Here is a 20,672-nt window from a genome sequence, read left to right on the forward strand (position 1 = left end):
GTAACCCTTATTCATTTATTTGATACATACTTTTAAGCACTCGCTTATGTGCAAGGTTCTATGCTAAATGCTAGAAATACAGCAGTGAAAGTGACATAGTCCTCATCCTCATCAAATTTGCATTAAAAAGAGTAGGAAGATATTAATTATGCAATAATTTAATCATAATTGTGATACATTTAACGAAGAAGACAAATAGCTTGGTAGCTAGGAGACTCTTTTGAATTATCCCTTTCTTCAACCATTGTTCCCCTATTCTTTATACCTGGGTTTTATTCCCATAAGAGATTTGATTTAAACTGCTCGTAATTAACAAACTCCAGAGGACCTCTCTTGAGTGACTCAGCATGACTCTGCGAACTTTTCAAAGAGATCAGAGTACAAGATTTTGAAACACAACCAACATGTTTTGACCAAGCTTAACCTTATGAGATTTGACCAGGGTAAGTTAAATATAAACAGGCATCTTTAAGAGTAACCATACATTAGACAAGTTCAAAATGATGAATGGCGAGCAGTCCCCCTCAAAATCACACCCACCCTCTCATTAAGTACAAGAAAGGCACACACTGACAACTCTCAGAAAAGCTGTGATTGATCATCATCCTAAAAACAGAATCCAAAAGGAATCAGCATTAATTATAAAAGAGTTAGATCCGGATTGTGAAATATATATTGAGGCTCAAACACATTGCATAGTAAATGAATAGTCTACTTGACAGAGAGGCCCTGCACCTCTCACATCACTGCTGCCCAGATTGAGATATGCACATGAAGAGATTCACAGGAGACCTCCCCTCTCTAGCAGAGAACAGGCAGGTGGCACTAGGATCCCTGGGAACTACCCTAAGAGGCCAACATCTACTTCCAGCCACAATCAGTGCTGGCAGCAGGCAGAGCAAACACTATGCATGGGCAAGGATACATAGGACCTCGGAGCAGTACTGAGAATAGTATTTTCTGTTTTTTATTTAACATAATTATCCAAAATAGTAGGGTAAAAAAGACCCTAACACAGTAGAATTGCACCAAAACTCTAAATGAAAGGCTTCTAAAACTCGGGTCCTATATGAAACAGTCTCTACCCCACCTGAAAGTCTGAGAAAGACATTCGACCTCTACAGTAAGGACAACTAAACCAACCTTTCTACTGAAAAGCATCCTGCATTGTAAAAGTATGAGATAAAAGACGAAAGGAAAAGAAAAATATGGAACCATTATAACAGAATAACATCTGAAACTCCGAAAAGAGTATGCCTTGGTTCTAAGAGTTGGCTCTAATGGTCTATCTAACACTGAAACATTAGACATATTTCTCTCCTTATGAGATAATTTACAGAAGGGCCATCTAATAGAATTAGCTATGTAATGAAATAAGGTATATAAGATTTTCAAGGAAGAAACAAAAATATCATTTTTTTGCAATAGAATCAATACAAAACAAATAAAACGAAATTAACAATACTGGATACATCAGAAATTACCATTTTTAAAATACAATAGATAAAAATCTTCTTCTAAATACAAATATCTTAAATAAACTGAAGCATAGTGTTAAAGGCCTATAACGACAACAACAACAAAAAAATACTTAAAGGATGCCTGAGTGGCTCAGTCGGTTGAGCAATGGACTCTTGGTTTAGGCTCAGGTCCATGATCTCAGGGTCATGGGATCGAGCCCTGCAATGGACTCCATGCTCGGTGCAGTCTGCTTGAGATTCTTTCTCCCTCCTTTTCCCTCCCACTCTGCCCCTCCTCATGCATCCTCTCTCTCTCTCCCTCTTTCTCTCTCTCTCTCTAATAAATAAATAAAATCTTTTAAAAAGTACATTGGATCTTTACTCATGGACTCAAAATCCTTTTAGACATGAAGACTTGTATCATGTATGGGTCTTCCCATATGGGAAGTTTCAATATCCTACGGATGTTAATTCTCTTCCAATTACACTATAAATATAAGGCAATCCAAATAAATATCAGGAAGTTTTAGTTGTGAGTATAGGGCTGTAGAGTGTGGACCTTAACAACATGATTCAAAATTCACAAGTATATGCACAAAATTAGAAAAACAAGAGTAATGAATAGGCTCCTTTAAGTTAATCAAACATATTATAAAACTACATTAATTTAGATTATTTCAAGTAAAAAGGAAGGTAAATACATAGATGACTATTTTGGTGGATGATGAGGAGTATAGGTATACTAAAAACTGAAGTAGCTTAAAACCCAATCTTCCATTCACTCTGGTTCCAGGATGGCCTAGGGTAGGAAGAACATAGGATATGCAGGAGCAAAGCATAGCCTGGGCTCACATGATCTACTTTCTCAGATAGGACTCACCATTCTCACTTCCCAAATGAATCAGTACTAAGATCAATCTTGCCCCATCCTAGGCGAGCTGCTCGTGTGGACAGTTTTGTGCTTCACTATTCCAGTGGTCTTTGTCCATCCAATGGTTACCTTTGATTTGGCTGTATAAGCTGAAATTCAACTCAAGAAGCAATGCTACCTTAGCAGAGTTAGTTTCATCAGATGTATATATCAAGTATATGAAGAAAAAAGTACCATTTTCATGTAACAAATACTACGCAACGTAGAAAATATAACATCGTGTGGCAAGTTGTATTCTCTCCAGGATATCAAATAAATGTGTCCAAATAAATTCTAGACAATCACAGATTGAAATATAGGTGAAACTATTAATTTATTAAAGGTATAATTGTAACCATTCTTAAGATATCTCCAAAAGTAGAAATACTAACAAAAAGGATTGGGAAATGTGAGTAAATTAAAGTTTCTTGGGAGGGAGGGAGGAACAAGCAGAGCACACAGGATCTTTAGAATGGTGTAAATACTCTGTATGAAACTGCATTGATGAATACACGGCTTTATACATTTGTCAAAACACACAGAATATACAATAGCACAAGTGAACCCTAATGTAAACTATGGACTTTGGGTGATAGGGATGTACCCATGTAGTTTCTTCCATATATACCATTGGCCCAGGGCGCGATCCTGGAGACCCTGGATCGAATCCCACGTCGGGCTCCCGATGCATGGAGCCTGCTTCTCCCTCCCTGCCTATGTCTCTGCCTCTCTCTGTGTGTGACTATCATAAATAAATAAAAATTTTTTAAAAAGTGGTATGGAATGGTAGCTTGTGGGGTGGTGAGAAACAGGGTAGTGTATGGGCACTTTCTATACTTTCTGTTCAATTTTGCTATGAATCTAAATTTACTCTAAAGAATAAAGTCTATTAATTTAAAACAAAACAAAAAATTTCTCCATGGAGAAATACAACCATAAACAGAATTTTTTAAATCAAAACTTAAGGGGAAATTATTTGTCATGTGCATAATAGGAAAATGGTTACTAGCCATAATATACAAACTGTGCCCAGTTTAAAAAAAAATTGTAAATACACTATTAGTTTCCTAGAGCTGCTGTAAGGAATTATCAGTGGCTTGAAACAACAGAAATATATTCTCTCACAGTCCTGAAGGCCAAAATTCTAAAATCAAGCTATAATAGTGACGTTTAAAGGGCATAGGAAAAATCCTTCTTTTCCACTCTAGCTTCCTTCTTGTGGCCTAGGAGTCTCTTGGTTTGGGGCTACCACTTCAGTCTTCGCCTCCATCGTCAGGTGGCCTTCTCCTCTGTGTGTGTGTATCATCTACTCATATCCCTTATCAGGATACTTGTCATTGGTTTTAGGGCCCACCCAACTAACCCAGAACGATCTCATCTTGAGATCCTTAATTATAGCTGCAAATACCCATGCAGCGTAAATGCCTGACATTTTAAGAGTTTCATCATCAAGGTAATCACTTAAAACAAAACAAAACAAAAAAACATTCATTTTAAACAAACAGATTGGCAGCTGCTTCTGGGGAAAAAAAAATAATAATAAAAACAAGAAACAGGTACAGAGCCAGGCCCCACACACCCATGAAGTTTTCTTTTCGGAAAACCCAGGGCAACCAAGATAATGTGGCTTGAATGACCCTGCTACCACTCTCCCACACCCTAATTCCCACTCTTAGGCTTCAAATTAGCAATAATAAGTGGCCTTTTGAAACTTCAGACACCCTACCCTTGGATCCTAGAAAAGGCAAAGCCCCAGCTTCTCCCTCTCTTTCTTTGTCTCTCCCCTGTCATCCCTGTGTCCTCACATGCCTTTTAGGACTTATGACTAATAAACCTTGTTCCTCAATGTTCCCTGATGGCTTTTTGCTGGAGTATATCCTGTGATCATAATAATAATGAAAAGGGCTAGTCTATCCACAACCCTAGTGGGGGAAATGTCTGTGGGGCTTGCTACTAGTAATGCTGCCTAAGTGGGAGCCTCAGAGCATTCTAGTCAAGAGCATCACGATCAATAGGCCGGAATAAACAGAACAACTCTTTCTCCAAATAAGTTCACATTCATAGGTCCCAGGGCTTAAAATGCGGACATGTATTTTGGGAGCCACCATGCATTCCCCTATACACACTCATAAAAATTAGGCAAAATATATTAACAAGCAATTCCCAAATTAAGAAACAAATTCTTTTTAAAAATCATCAACCTCAGTAAATATCAAGTAAATACAAATATAATTGACATTGAAATATTTTTCACTCTCAAATGCATGATGAAATCAAGAACAAGCTCTGTGTAACTATATCCAAAGTTTATCTTGGAATATTTGGAAAATTAGTCCTCTAGGAAATTATTTCTTCCCCACAAACTTCAAGCAGTTAGTGCAGAAAAATAATACACATAGTTTGAATTTCCAATTTTGATTAACAGCTAAATAATATGATTTTATATCCTATGTCTCACTTTGAGGGTTTTTACCCAGAGAAGCAACAAAATGAAAATTGCTTTACATATTACTCTTCCCAGTAAATTTTTTATCTCAGAAATTAGATGAAAACTTGGATACATCTTTAAAAATATGAAATAAGCTTACTCTTAAGTGTTCGCTTATAAAACAAAGAATCTTTCTGAAAACCATATAACAATTCCCTAATTTAATGGTTTTGCTAAATCATAAATTTTTCCTGAATATACCTCATATTGGGAGTTAAGAATATATGCTGGTACAACCACCTCAGATGATATCTACTAACAGTGGACAGACATAAACTCTATTACCCTGTTCTACACTAGGCATATATTAAACAAAAGTGTGTTTGTAATCAACACTATTGAAAATAGTCAAATACCCTAAATGATATCCTTCAAACAGTGGTATGAGCAAATAAATGTGGCCCATTCATACGATGAGATACAGCAATAATAAAATAAACTACTACTTCACAGAACATGGATGGATCTCACAAAATAAAATTGAGTGAAAAAAGGCCAGACACAAAGAGTATATATATATATATATATATATATATATATATATTCTTTATATATATAAATAAAAATAAATATTATATATATATTATGATTCTATTCATATAAAGTTCACGGACAAGCAAAATTAACATGAGAGAAGTCAAGACAGTGATCACTGTTGTGGTGGGTAATGCCCTCGAAAAGGTACATGGACACCTGAGAGGATGCTAGAAATGCTGTTTCTTGATGGAGGCAGTAGTTACATGGAAGTATTTACTTTGTGAAAATTTACTGAGCCAAATACTTGTGATTTATGTACTTTTCTGTATATTATATGTATGATAAAATTCTGAACCACTACTTCTTACCTATTTTCCCTTTCATGGCCAACAAATTGACAGATGTCCTAAGGAGAAAAGCAATAGAGAATATGCTTCCTCTTTCTCTGAGACCTTCACCTATCAAATCTCAGGATGAGGATGAGTCTGATACATCTGTTAAAGGCAGTGGCAGAAATCATATAGGTTTATTTGCTTGCTTAGGATTCAATGAGACAACACCTATCAAATACTTAGCATAGAGCCGGGGACACAGTGCTACACTAAATTGACTTTATAATTTACCACCCTAAACAGGACATTTCTGAGTGTCAGAGACTGCTATTAATAAACACACTGGACCACAAACATACATTCAGATTTCTCAGAGACAAATTGAAAAGTAGGGTCAACCTAAAGCTAAATAAATTATGACGTGTATAATTAGTATGCTTGAGCTGGCCTTGCTGTTAGAAAGTACATTAATAGGTTATAGTTTTTTATTTATAAAAGTGAGGGAGTCTTGTATTACAGATGGAGTGTTACAGTGAAGCAATCATAGATCAATTACAAAACATCTGTAAACAATGCTTAACTGCTCTTGTGAAAAAAAAAAAAAAAAAAAAAAAAAAAAGGTCTCTGCAGAAGGGACACCATCAGACTTTAGCCCAGGTCAGGAAGTGACTCTGATGCTAATGTTTTTCCTAGCTCTGTAGACTGTGCTGGAGAACTGAATTCAGACGACCAGAAACCAAAGCATCCTCATCTTTTCTGGAGAACATAATTTTTATCACTTACCATATTTCTTCATATTAAGTATCTCCGTGTTGAATTTCATTTTTTATTTATAAGTTGGAAGCCCAGTAGTCCGGGTAGCATGGTTTATACAAGCATATTGCTATAAATGCCATTGCATATTACAGAGAAATGTTTGGAATCCCATTAGCTGTGATTTAACACATTTAACACAAATTTTCATGTTTACGCCTAACTGCAATTGTGTCTTTTCTTGCTGACACCAAGATCCCCTGGGTGGGCCTCAGAAGTCGATGACACTGGGTGGCCAAGTGTGGCAAAACAGCAAAAGACTGGGAAATAAGACAGAGGCAAGTTTGGGTAGCACATGTTATGCTCATTTCCTGCATAAATATTGGCTATACTTGGGTTTCCTCTCCCTGATGTGTATAAACACGGTTTTTCCCTGGTATTCAAAGATGACATCACAAACCAACAACAGAAAAAAAAAATCTTTTTTTTTTTTTTTTTTTCCAAACCGAGGAAGAAGTTTCTGATGTTCCATTCTACTCTTTCTTCAGTTTGCTGTTCCTGTATAAAGTAGTTGGTTCTATAAGAAATTCTTTTATTAAGTCAGAGACAGGCATAATTGGACAAGGTCACTATTGCTCAGTGTTCTTTCTCTGACCCTTCATGATATCTGGTTGCCAAAAACATTCAGAAAATGTCAGTCTACTATAGAGTCTACCCAAACACATAATTTCATTTTTCATATTTTGCCAAGCCCTATTCTCCCACATTCAACTTCTGAAACAAGTTTGATGTGAAAAATACTGGTTTAATTCACCATCCCCCTCCTGCCTTTTTTGCTGCTTGTTTACTTCTCAGACTATAAGCTCCTCGAAGGGAAAATGTGCAACAACTCTTCTTTCCTGGTTGTAAGAGTGCTGTTTAGCCTCAGCATCACATGTTTATTGAACGAAGGAATAAATATACAAGGAATCAGTAGCCCCAGACTGATGGCCAGCCCAGGTCTCAAGGTAACTCTTCAAACACACAGCAATCACATCAGTGAGTCTCATCCTGGGTCCTCATTGACAGATCAACTTTTCAAAGCTGGAGAAACGGCCAACTTGGAGGAGAGGGTGACCTAAAATTATGTACCTGGCTCCTCATCCTCTGCACCTGTTTCTGGAGTACCCCAGTAAGTAAAGAGCATTCTAGAAGAGTCCAATCATGAAGAGGGGGTATGTAGACGTTGTAGCATTAGGGTACAGTCTGGGGGCCAGTGGGCAAGAAGAAGGCCCACCTCTTCCCGGAGTCTGCTAGAAATAGTATATGCCCCATGAGCCTATTTTTGCATAATAAAAACCCCGTATACTGAACTCAAATGTGCAAGAACAAGAAGACATGGTATTTTATTTGTCTGAGACTGAGAAATATAATCAGCTCATCAAATCATTCATGACACCCTATCTGTTGGGTAGCAAGGGGAAAAAAAAAAAAAAACAAAAAACAGTACAGTTCAGGTCAATAGATTAACTTGGTTTGAAGCAAAACTTTAAACAGTCCCTTGAGATCAGTGCTTGGTTTCCCAGGTCCTCTTCTCTAAGATGGCTTCTGGCTCCATGAGGTCAAGGCATAGCCATCCGTACTTTATGCCAGAAAAAAGGAAGAGATGGAGTCTTCAAACCCACATGGTACCTCTGTGTCTCCTGTACCCTGCAGTTGATGGTCCCCACCCCAAGCCTGCTGCTCTGAACTGGCCTCACTCTTGGGCATCTGCTTGTCTCTGGGAACTGGTGATGGGAGCACTCTAGGCCTGCTCCCTCCTGCTCCATCATAGCTGGGTCATGAACACTAGCCAATTGGACTTTGCCTCCTCAGTCATGCCAACACCTCTCCAATTCTCTCCTATGTTCTCTGCTAGCCCTTGACCCATCAGCCTTATTGCAAAGAGCCTCCCAGTCCCACCTACATAAACCAATCTGTACCAACCACCTTTTTATCTACCAACCAACCTTTTCATGTTTCTAAGAAGAAAATCCTTCACCTGCCCACCCACCTCCCAGCCCCCACCCCCAACCCGTAAAATCAGCATGACTTATTTCACTTCCTCTCTTCAACTGTTCGTGTTTTGACATGAAGATGAAAACATGTTCCATACACCAATTGCATTCCTCCCAGCCTTTCTGGTAAAGCTTTTCTAAAATCAGTGCTCCAGAAACAGGTTTTTCAGATTTCATCCTAACCTTTGAGTTTTTCATAATAATCACAGTGTATTTTTTTTTAACTCAAGAAGATTACTTATCTGGTGTGTGATAAGGACTTCCATCCTTCATCAGTTCACAAGATTAACCCTTCTACAACTCCTTCTTCATCCTTCAAAGTACCTCAAAATAAGACAAGAAGGAATAGATATAGGGCAACACACCTTGTGCTGCCTATTTATGATAAGACTAAATAAAAGGTTCAAACGTCATGCACAAGTGCTGTGAAGCCCACTGAAATGTACCTGCCTTTGCAGTTCAAAGTCTTGACTAGAAAAAAATATAGAGATAAAAGGAAATAAATCATTTCTTCCACCAGAGCCAAAAAAATCTGTACAGTGCAGAAAACATCCATTTTAAGACAAAATTTAACTGGAATTTAAAATCCCCCAACAATCAAAGATCTGTGATAACAGATGTGACCATAACCCACCTTCTTGGATCAATAACAGACACAGGGGCCCTGAAGCCAGCCACACTCACTGCAGATCTGAGCTAAGTCATCTATGTCCCCACTCAGACGCCAGCCACCACACCCAAAGCAAGGAGCCAGGCCTCTCCAGGTGGTATTTTGGTCACCAAAATGCCAGTCTCCCCCATTGTTCTTGAGACTTCCAGGCCCATCTTCCTGTGGAGATTTTGGAAGAAAGGATGTAGGAAATCAAAATGTCAGCTGTAATGATAGCTCAGCTAGGTATTAAGGCAGAGGTCTGACTCAAAGCCCAAAAAGCTTCCTCCTGCTTCCTTCTTATGATAAGTAACCCACTGGCAGATCAGCCATCAGAGAACAAGAGCTTTGCTCTAATGAGAGCCCCACTTGAAGAACCTCTGTACTGTGTAGTTCCAAAATAGTTGATGGCCATCTATGCCTGTGCAAGTGTCCTGGGGTAGCCATAACAAAGTACTACGAATTGGGTGGCTTAAAACATTCTCTCATAGTTTTGGAGGCTGAAAGTCTGAAATCAAGGTATGTGGGCAGGGCCATGCTGCCTCCTAAGTCTCTTAGGGAGGATGCCTCCTTCTCTCTTCCACCCTCTGGTAGCCCAGGTGTTGCTTGGCTTGTGGCTGCATGACTCCAAGCTCTGTCTCCCCCTTCATCTTCACCTTTTCCCTGGCTCTCCCTCTCTGTGTTTCACTTCTTATAAGGACAGCAGTTGTACTGGATCAGAGCCCACACTAACCACTTCATTTTAACTTGATTACATCGGTACAGGCCCTATTCCCAAATAAGTTCACATTCACAGGTACTGGGGGGTTTAGACGTCAACAGATTTTTTTGGAAGATATACTTCAACCCATAGCAGTGCCCAAAATCTTTAGTATGTTTATTCCACCACACAGAGAAGCCAGGACCAAGTGATATAAAAATTTTGCCTTCTAGTAAGTCAGATAAAGTGTGTTTTCCATCAGGAGGATCCAGTGAGAGGGAAATGAAGAGCAAAAACTTCCCAAAAAAGACACTTTCTTATGTTATGGGCAAGAGTCAAAGGAAGTAAGATTAGGAAAGAAGCAGTTTATTTTACCATTACACTGTATAAAGAGGGACTCCCAGGGACTACTTTGGTAGCACCTACGTGTTTAATCACTTTATGAGTTGATCTAACTATGGATATAAGTCATTTAATGTACTAAAACTAAATTTGGATGTTTTTATCATTTATAAAATTCAGTTGACCTGAAGGAAGTAACTGATTTAAGGTTAAATATTAAGCAGGTAAAAAGCAGAAAATACTACCCATATCAATAAAAATCAAAACTTGCAAATTCAAACAAGTGGCTATTGTTTTTGTCTGTCAAAATGGCAAAGATTAAAAAAAAAACTCCCTAGTATTTTTGATTAGCAAAGATATAAATAAAAAGGCCTTCCTTTACATCACTGGTGAGAATGGAGATTATAACCCTGTAGACAATAAGTTTGCAATAAATATCACGTACTTTATGAAAAGAGTCTCCATATGACCCAGAGATTCTTTTCCTAGGAAATTATCTTAAGGAGAATCTAGTGCATGTGTACCAACTTTTAGTTATAAGAATTTTCATCACATTAGTGTTCCTGAAGAGACACAAACTAAATCAATATTTATTTATTTATTTTTTTTAAATCAATATTTATAGGTAAATAATAATAGAGCCATGTGATCAACTCCACTTGATGCCATTTTTTTAAATGATTCTGTTAGATCAAGGATCAGAAAACCACAGCCCACAGGCTAAATCTGACCCACTGCTGTTTTTGTAAATAAAGTATCATTGGAACAACCATACACATTCATATATGCACTGTATATTGCTGGTTTCTCAGGTTTAAATAGTTAGGACAGTATTGCCCACAAATCATATAGTATTTACTTTCTGGCCCATTATACAAAGTTTGTTGATCCCTGCTATAGAAAAAGTCATATAATATGGATGAAGTTGTCAATTATGCTTATTAGGGATCCCTGGGTGGCGCAGCGGTTTGGCGCCTGCCTTTGGCCCAGGGCGCGATCCTGGAGACCCTGGATCGAATCCCACGTCAGGCTCCCGGTGCATGGAGCCTGCTTCTCCCTCTGCCTGTGTCTCTGCCTCTCTCTCTCTCTCTCTTTATGTGACTATCATAAATAAATAAAATTTAAAAAAAAATTATGCTTATTAAAAGGAATAGTACAAAATAATGTGCTTGATGGGAGTCTATGGTTTTAAATGTATTTATTTAAAGATTTATGTATATATGTGTATGTAAGTCAGTACAGCAAAAATTAATAGTCATTATCTCAGGGAAATGACATTTTGAGTATATATTTTTCTTTTTTAAAAACATTTTCTATCTTCCCAAAATGTCTGCCATGAATATGTGTATACACATATAAACGAATTTTTAAAATAAATATTACTAATTCAAAAATTGATTTAACTTTGAGTCAGTTCCTTAACCTCCCTGAGCTTCAGTTTTGGCTACTATTCATAATAGTATCTTCTTCATAGGCTTGTTGTGAGCAGTAGTGAAAAGATCTACTTATACATAAGGTGAGCAGGAGTGTCTGGAAACTTCTATCCACTAATAGAGTATCAGTAGAGAGTCCTGACAAAACTGCTTAATGCACTGGACACATCTGCCAAAGCAACTCCAGAAAAAGTATAAAGCAATATCCACATCTGGTAGAGGAGCATCAAAGTTCACAGTAGTTTTTACTTAAGCAACTGGTCTGACTAGCAGCACACTGTGGGGCTTTCTGCAGGAATGGAGCTGTGCCTAATTTTGGTGGAAACTTTTAGGTATTGTGTTTAGACGTGTGTCATATAATTCTTACAACATTAGATATAAAATGGCCAGTTTGGCTTAATGATTATAATAAGAATCCTAAAATCATAATTCATCTGTCTTTCAAAATTAACAACCACATCAAGATTTATTTGAAACCAAGGAACACAATCACCTCAGTGAGAAAGGACTTGTGTGCTAGGCAGACCCCATGTAAACACCATAAAAGAGTGAGGGAAGAGAAGTTATTCCAAAATTGTTCAGTTGCTTTCTCTCCCATATTCAGAGTGATAAATTGTGTTTGGTCTATTTTGAGGCTTCATTTATCTCCTGGAAAATACAATATTTCACTAAACCAGTATGTGTCCAGTTTCTTTTCATTTCTTTTTAAATGTCTTCCCATTATCAAGTTGCCCAAAAGCCTTTCCAGAAAGGATGCAAAGGGTATCTGAAAATAATACAAAACCAGACCAAATCCTTATGGACCAAAAAAACCTAGGAATGCATAAATTATATAAATCGTGTGTTCTTGTCACACACAGTTAAAAGGACTGTTGATGCCAGCGGTCCTTACATCAAAGAGGAGATTTTGATCTCTGCTGGGAACTAGCTGTATAATTATTTAACATTTCTTTAACTCTCCAACTACTGTTCATTGTAGGTAATATCCCAAGTTCCTTTTAGGAAAAAGCAAAGCAATCAAATCAATTTTGTTTTTCTGATTTATTTATTAAAGCTTACATTAATGCTCAAATATATTATACAATATTCAAAACTATTTTTAATCAATCATTCAGTTACTAGAAATTAAAATTAAAACAAAAAGTATCCCAACTGATTAAGAGTACAAACAGGACAGAGATGTCTATTATTTAGACTGAAGTTGATTCTGCAGGAAGCCAAAACATCTAGTTGATTTAATTAAAGAAAAGAGAAACTTAGTCAATCCAGATGTCTGGCATCATTAAAACCAAACACAGGGATGATTGATTGAATCTTTGACGTGATTCACCAGATGTTTTAGCCTCTTGGAGACAGACTAAAAGGAAAGGATTGGGATGGGTTTCAAATTCCTTCATTTCTCTCTGGGTACTCAGTGTGTATCTTCTTTGCTTCCACTTTGGTTACCTAAACCCTGCACCCTATGGTAACATGATCTCCTATTTTCTTTCAGACCAAATCTTGGGATATCTTGATCAAGTAACAAATTGAGAACCAAGTGGTAATGTATAAACAATTTCATTTCTGCTCCCTAGACATATGACTTCATGCCGCCTTTTTTTGGGGGGGGGGGGGAGACTACAGTGCATGCAGCTCCCAGAAGCTGAGTGGTAAGAAGCACTGAAGATGCTCATACACATAAAATCTGACAAGATCAACCAAAATGATAGATCCAAGGAACATAGTCTCAAAAGGTATTATTAGCTTGATTGCTCTGCAGTGTGAACATTCACTGTTCAGATTGCCTATAATCAGCTTTCCCTACATTAAGCCACTAATGAGTTGATGGTGAGATAAGCTTTTCCTCAAAGGACATAAATTAGAGGCTGACAATTACCAAAACAAAGAGAAGAAAATACAAGTGCATTCCTTCATAGTGTCATGGGGATCTGCAGGTTTGTCTGAGTTCTGAGTTAGGACAACTCAACTCCTTTTTTAAAGCCAGCTGATTGGCAACAATCATCCTAGGTGTAGGCAAAAGAGATTCCACCCTATGTGTTATAATTTAAAAACAAAACAGGTGATTTCCTTATATCTCCATCTTTGGCCTGAATGTCCCATCCCTGAGAATAAGGTCACTATAGCTCTCATCTTTTGCATCTCCGTAGAGCTTCACATGTATTATCTCAGTTGCTTGGCTCAACAGTTTAAGAAGTGTATCATTATACCCATTTTTCCTCAAGAAGCTAAAGGACTTTCCTAAGGACATAGTGAGCAGTGATCAAAAACCCAGATATTCTAAATCCTAGCCTAAGTACCACAGTTGCCTCTGAGAATGAGTTAGAAAAGAAATATTGAGACCATTGGGTCCAAGAGGACATGAGGTAAAAATGCACTCTAAAGAACATCATTCGTTAGATCAGTCTGTTGATACTTTGAACTTCAGTAAAGGAAAGAAATAGGACAGGCCCACTCGGGACCCAAAAATTGTCATGTAATTTCATGTATTTGAAGACAATCTTCATAAAGCCAAATTTACTAACTGAAAATTTCTGGAAAACAAATTTTCAACTCACTTTTCCTGGCATAAAGCTGAGCACAAGGCTAAGGCTGGGCAAGTAGAAAACAATGTCCCTTGAGTCAAGCAATTGGTTATGACAAGGAATTTGACCCAAACTAAGCCAATGAGTACAAGCCCAAGGGCTTTTGCTGGCACTATCAGAGAGAAGAACCTCCCTTTTCTCTGGTATTAATGCCCACAAGGACAACAGAGCATCAATGGAAAATCTGCCTGAAGAAAACCCAACACAGAGGAAAGCAGAGCAGAAGGTTGAGCAAGAGACATCACCCAATCTCCCAGCCCAGATCTCTGAAAGATGCTGATACCAGCTTTGACTCTTTACTCTTCAGTTCCATGAGGCCATAAACTCCCTTTGTCATCTGTTTGTTTGTTCAAGTTACTAAGACTTGGGTTTCGGATGCTTATAACCAAGAGTCTCATTCAACACAGTCCTCAACCTAACCTTTAAACATTCCATGTACCAGACTTTCTGAATGCTTTAAATTATAGTGTGGTCAACTTTGTTTTTAAAATAAAACACTTTAGAATCACAGGACCCTTAATTGATGTGACAGCCATGAAAATGTGCCTCTCAGATCTCTCACTATAAAGTACTGACCAATGTCCCAGATGTTATGCTCTGAATCCACCAGCACTTTTGATCCAATGCCATGTGTCCCACCAGCTGCTTCCAGCCAATGACTGAGGCAGCAGGAATAGTGAGCAAGCCATTTGTATGAGATGTAGGGCAGCTCTAAAGAGTGTCATTGGCTGCAAGACTCCCCATCAGCCTTTCCAAAATTTCTTATAACCGTACACTGTCCAAGAGTCTTCCACCCAACCTTTTTCCTTCCCTCTCTCTAATACAAGAATGTGTATCATGATCTAAGAGCTGTCTCAGGATATCCCAGTTCCCTTCCCATTTTCCTTCACAGGTATTTTGTCAAGAATTCTAAAGGGTTGGAGATTTTCTCATCCTGCTTACAAGCTAGCAAATTAGCCTACCACCATTTCGTGGATGCTGGCAGAAGACAAGAGACTCATAGATGAGAGACAAAGGAGAGTGTCTTGCTCCCAGCAATAGCAGTAGCTACAATATCAACATTTGCTTTAGTTACTCAAGCTGGAAACCCCACAGGATGATATTAAGAAGTCCAAGTGACACCCCTACATATGGGAGGGTTATTTTGGAGTTTTATTTTTGAGATTGTTTTTAGAGAAAAGGTTCCCCAAGCTTAGAAAACTTGAATTTCTTATAACGAGCCTGAACTTCAGCTTGAAGGGAGACATTTTTATTATTCTGGAAGGAGACACTACTTCTGATTTCCAAGGCTGTTCATTATACAAGTGTCCTTGAAAAGATAATGTAGAACAAGGGAAGTCACTCCCTTTCCTCATGAAATGTACAGAAATGCAAGAGATTCATGTGTTTCTCATTTCATCCAAAAAGTTTCTTCTACATCTAATCTTATCTTGACCTCAACTTCTAGGAAACTCAAGCTAGCAGAGATGGTGTTACTACTATTTAGATTGTGTGGCCTTTAAAAGTAGAAATAATGTTTTGCCTCTGTTTTCAGCCTCCACAGCACTTGGCAGGGTGCTTACCAGATGCATGTTGATAAACTGAGTCATGGAATTGAGTTTAATAGTCTAACTAATGAACATAAGACTTGACTTTTAAAAAGGGAAAGGCATTCTTAATATAGGCTATAAATTATTTCTTTTTCCATATTAGTTGAACTGTTGCTGTACACTGATTCTGTTTAGCCATTTCTTTGTCTCTGCCTCCTCCAAATTCCCAAGGTGATGACTGTCACATATAAGCTTGGCCCAGTCATCATTGAGCCAAGAAAGATCCTTACAAATACCCTAACTACTGGAAAATAGAGCCTAAGGGAAGAGCTATTATCTCTTGATTATGCACTACAAAAATAAGGCTATATGTCTCATAATGTACGCATAAGATTTTGATTTATAGAAGTGACTTAATGATGACATGGAGAGGCCAATGGGGTTAAGAGAAGAATTTTACTATTTACATTTCCCAAGAAGAAGGGATATGCCATGTCATATAGAGGCACACAAGGAAGCACCAGTTTGGGGCAGGAAGCAGGAGAGAGGGGAACATCCAAATCAGAGGCTTTAGTGGCTTTCATGGGAAAGACATGGCAGGACAGGCTAAAACAGTTTAGGACTGGTTGGTTTAAGTAATTCCATCAAACCTTGGGGCATAGAAGCTATCCCTAGTTGTCAGGTACCTGGCCCTGGGATGATGTAGGGCAAGAGAATATTGGCTTGATGTGGGGTTGGAAAAGGAGATGGTTAGGGAGTATGGGCTCCGAATTGGTTAGTTTACATACAGAAGGTGTGTTCCCAGGTGAGCTTTTCACTATCTCTAAAACCTTGGTAGCCTTGGGGATGGTTACTCTCCAGTAAGTGAAGCCACAATTGCCAGAGCATCAAGGATACAAAAAATAAGAAGATATAGTTAATATAACTGGCATTGTGATGAACAGATGCCAAATAGACCAAAATACAGTCTAAGAAAACAGAACATGTTGTCTCCCTCTCTGTCTGAACCACGGACAGCTCCCGGTGCTCGCTGCAGCTCTCCACTAGTGAGTAAGTCCTCCCTGAAGAACTCTAGTTCCTTGAATGATGAAGAAGGAGTACTTTTGTTTGTCAGTTAAGTTGTTCCAACTTGTCTTTACCCAGAGGTGAATTTTCTGGCCTCCTTCCCTTTACCTTGACTTTTACCCTCACCTTCCTGGTTGTTTGTTCAAATGGCATCAGTGCCCATGGAGAAGGCCTACTTGAATTCAGTCGGACTTTTGAGCAGAACCAAGGGGAATAAGCCATGTCTTCCATCACAGCCAGTCTTTCTAATCTTACTCTATCTCTGCCTTACGTGGATTTCATTCCCAACTCATCAGCAGGAAAAACCAACATATTATATCTTTCTAATTTAAAACAGTTAGACATGGATGGTCAACTTGATAATTCTATTTATGACCAAAATACAGATTGGAATTTGAAATAATAAAGAACAGCTCAGCATGGCTTTTTATAAGTATATTCAGTAAATATATAATGAACTCATACATTTATTGCCATAGGTAAGCCATTGATTACAAACTAGTAGTGAATTTTCATTGAGTTAAAAATAAAATTCTACTTCACAGGGGTTTTTGTGGGGCTTTTTTATGCTGTTAGGGGAGGGATGGGAGACTCCATATTCAAGACTTATTTCTCTGTAATCTGCTTAAAAACTGCAAAAAATGAAAAATACCAATGCCTTAAAAACTCTCCGAAGACTCCAACCATGGACTAGTAAAAAAAGAAAATAATAAAAACTCATTAAGAATTCAAGCTTTCAAAATGAAATCTAATTTGGCATTAAACGTGCACAGGAGAATTAAAATCAATGCTTGAATTACATAGGTCCCTGGTGAGCTTTCTGCCATTGTAAGTGGTGGTCTTTAAATATGCCCCCAAAATGGAACAACATGATAAGGTGGTACCAGCCATGTAGTCAAATTCACTGTGTAAAGCAATAGATTGTTACAAAGTAAAGAAAATATGTGACAAACTGTTTTATTTCTATATTGTCTGTGAGCTCCACGGTCCTGTGGATAAAGCTGCTAAATAATTAGTCTTGCTAGCCCACAGTCTTTACTGCTTGCCAATGCCTAATGAGCTCCTATTTTCATTTATGGAAGTCAATGATTCATAGGGCGCACAGAGAAATCTTTTATCAATTAGGTATAAAGAATCATATTCCCATCTTGATTTGTATCATCCCTGGATGGAAACCACTTTTGCCAAGCACTATAGTTCATCAAGAACTATCATCATACCATTTATATGTTTCACAGCCATACTCAATTCTAACTCGATTTCCTAAGACAAAGTACTACTGTAAGTGGAATTCAGGAAAACAAGGTAGTTGTAGCTTGCAGGAGATTCTACAGGGGAAAATAAATCCCGTGATCTGTTGCTGTGCTAACCTTAAAGAACATCAAGTCTAGGGGAAAATATACACTGTGTCTAGGTGGAATCCATAGCTGACACACATGAAAAAATGAGTCAAAGTAAATATCCTTTATTTCATTTGTATGGATGGAATTTTGTCTTTACTACATAGTCTTTTAACTTCTAGCCAATTGTCAACAGAAACACATAGATACAAATACAGTCAAACTAGTATCTTACAATTTCACATAAATGGAAATATTGCCAAACATGCCAGAGTATGACAGCTATGGAATACTTCAGGATTGCTTTTTATGCAACCCTATTTACTGAGCTTGATTTCAAAGTGACAAACTGGTTTCAAACTAGCAATTCGTTTTTCCCACACACACACTAATTGGTGTCTACAATAACACACTCTCCTTCATTTATGGAGATGATGCTATGGATTTGCCACTTTCCTAAGCCCGAGTAGGTAGATGGTGAATTAGTCTGTCAGTAGCAGGAATACATTTGCACTTATCTCTGCCTAATTTCCCCTTCTCCTCAAACATGTGAACATCAGCACACATCTTTAGACAGTTAGCTGGGAACAGGGTGCAGACAGCAGCCATGGCTCTGTCCTCAGGGTCTATCTCAATCTTGACCTCAGTGAGAGGCTCCTGGAGACAACATCCATAAGTTATCAGATAGCTGCAAAATTAGAGCACTCAGCTGTTTTCTGGGACATTGCCCTCTCACACAGGCAATTCAAAATACAACCTTACAATATTTTTCCTGCTTTCCACCATGTTCATTTTTTAAAAAGAAAAGGTTATATACACTGAGGACCAAAGTTGCCCTGACTTCTAGAAGTCCTAAGTCTTCTTGGACTTGGAATAACTTCAATTACCCATTTAGACACTTTACATTACATGCAAGAATATTGAGGCAGCCATGACAAGATAGTAGGGAAAAGAAAACCCCAAGTCACTCTATAATAATTGGTTCATATGTGATTGCCAAACGTGTGCCACTAAGATATATAAAAATACATATTTGTTTTCCCAGATACAGAACACTAGAAAATAAATGTGAAAATCACTACTCTGAGTCCTTCCTGAAATAGACTAGTAGAGTTTCTAAAACTTTTATTTTGCAGGGTAATATATCTGTCACTAATGACACATGCGTCAAAAATCAGCATACCTCCACTGAGAAGTTCCCTAAATATTCAGGATTTGGTATATATTGGCTTTTAGAAATGCTTTTAATTGTAGAAAGTATACTACAAGAGGGAGAAACACTCTAGTTATTTTTGCTGAGAAACACTCAGCAGCTATGTTTACTTCTGAGTATACCCTTCAAATCATGCATATCATTATCTAAATGTTGTTTTGTGATTATACTATAAACATGGACACCTTGGTTTTGTTCTTTTATAGGATGGAAACCATTACTATGAAAAAAGATAAAGTCGAATAGACTATAAAAAGGCACTGATTGTTAAGAAAGATATAACTATTGTAAAATATGATTTCACAGCAATGAAAATGTACTTGTGAGGAAAATACGTTGACCCCTTAGGCAGGGCTAAATGAGGCTTCTCTAGGGGAACATCAAATACTGAAACATTTTTCTAAATGTCCTGGAAAAAAATTATTTTCAATGAGAATTATAAAATTTGCCCTAGGGCAGATAAAGATTTTGTGGAGCCTTAAAAAATAAAAGAACCCAAGATACAAAATTAAGTATGAAAATGAATATTTATTTATAATGAGAAAATAACTCACAGGACATCACAAAGTTTTTGTAGCTGACAACACAAAATCTGGAAAAGCATCATTCTTATTAATTAAACAACTTTTATTAATTAAACATATTTATAAGATTATTCCTACATTTTTGAATGAATACTGTTTGATGGCCTCTTCATATGAAAACTATGTTGTAATATCATTTTCCATAGAGAGAAGAGAAAAAAATGCACTTTGCTCTAGCATGGTTGGTTGAAATCTATTTGTTATTATTGACAGTTTATAAAACTTCTTTTTAGCTTGGTGGTTTTTCTATAATATCATGCAAATTTCAGAGTTGTCACATTTGGGGAACCTCTCTCAAGCTTCTCCTTTATATGCTGCTTGTCACACTAATAACTATATATCCTGCCTTGTCAAATATATTGCTGAGGGAGCCATATAATATATTAATGAGGGAGCCATAATATATATATATAATATAATATATATATATAATATATAATATAATATATTATATTGAGGGAGCCATATAATATAATAATGTTTCTCCATTACACTTTGCCTCACACCATTTCTGTTTATCTTAATAAACACCAAAAAATTATTAAGAGAAAAATTGTATTTATTTCACATTAATATTCTTTACTATTTTGAAACACTTTGCAGGTAATCAAACTAATCACAAATAATTATATTTCTAAAGTGATTGATAATGGTATCTGTTTTCCTATCTTTCATATTTCTCTTTAATAATCTATTTATCATCTCATGGCTATTTTTAAATCAATAAAATTATCTACCAATGTAATAAAGTCATCAAGAAGCACCTATGTTAGGAAGCT

Source organism: Canis lupus, chromosome 25 (assembly GCF_003254725.2).
Source record: "Canis lupus dingo isolate Sandy chromosome 25, ASM325472v2, whole genome shotgun sequence".
NCBI classification, from domain to species: Eukaryota; Metazoa; Chordata; class Mammalia; order Carnivora; family Canidae; genus Canis; species Canis lupus.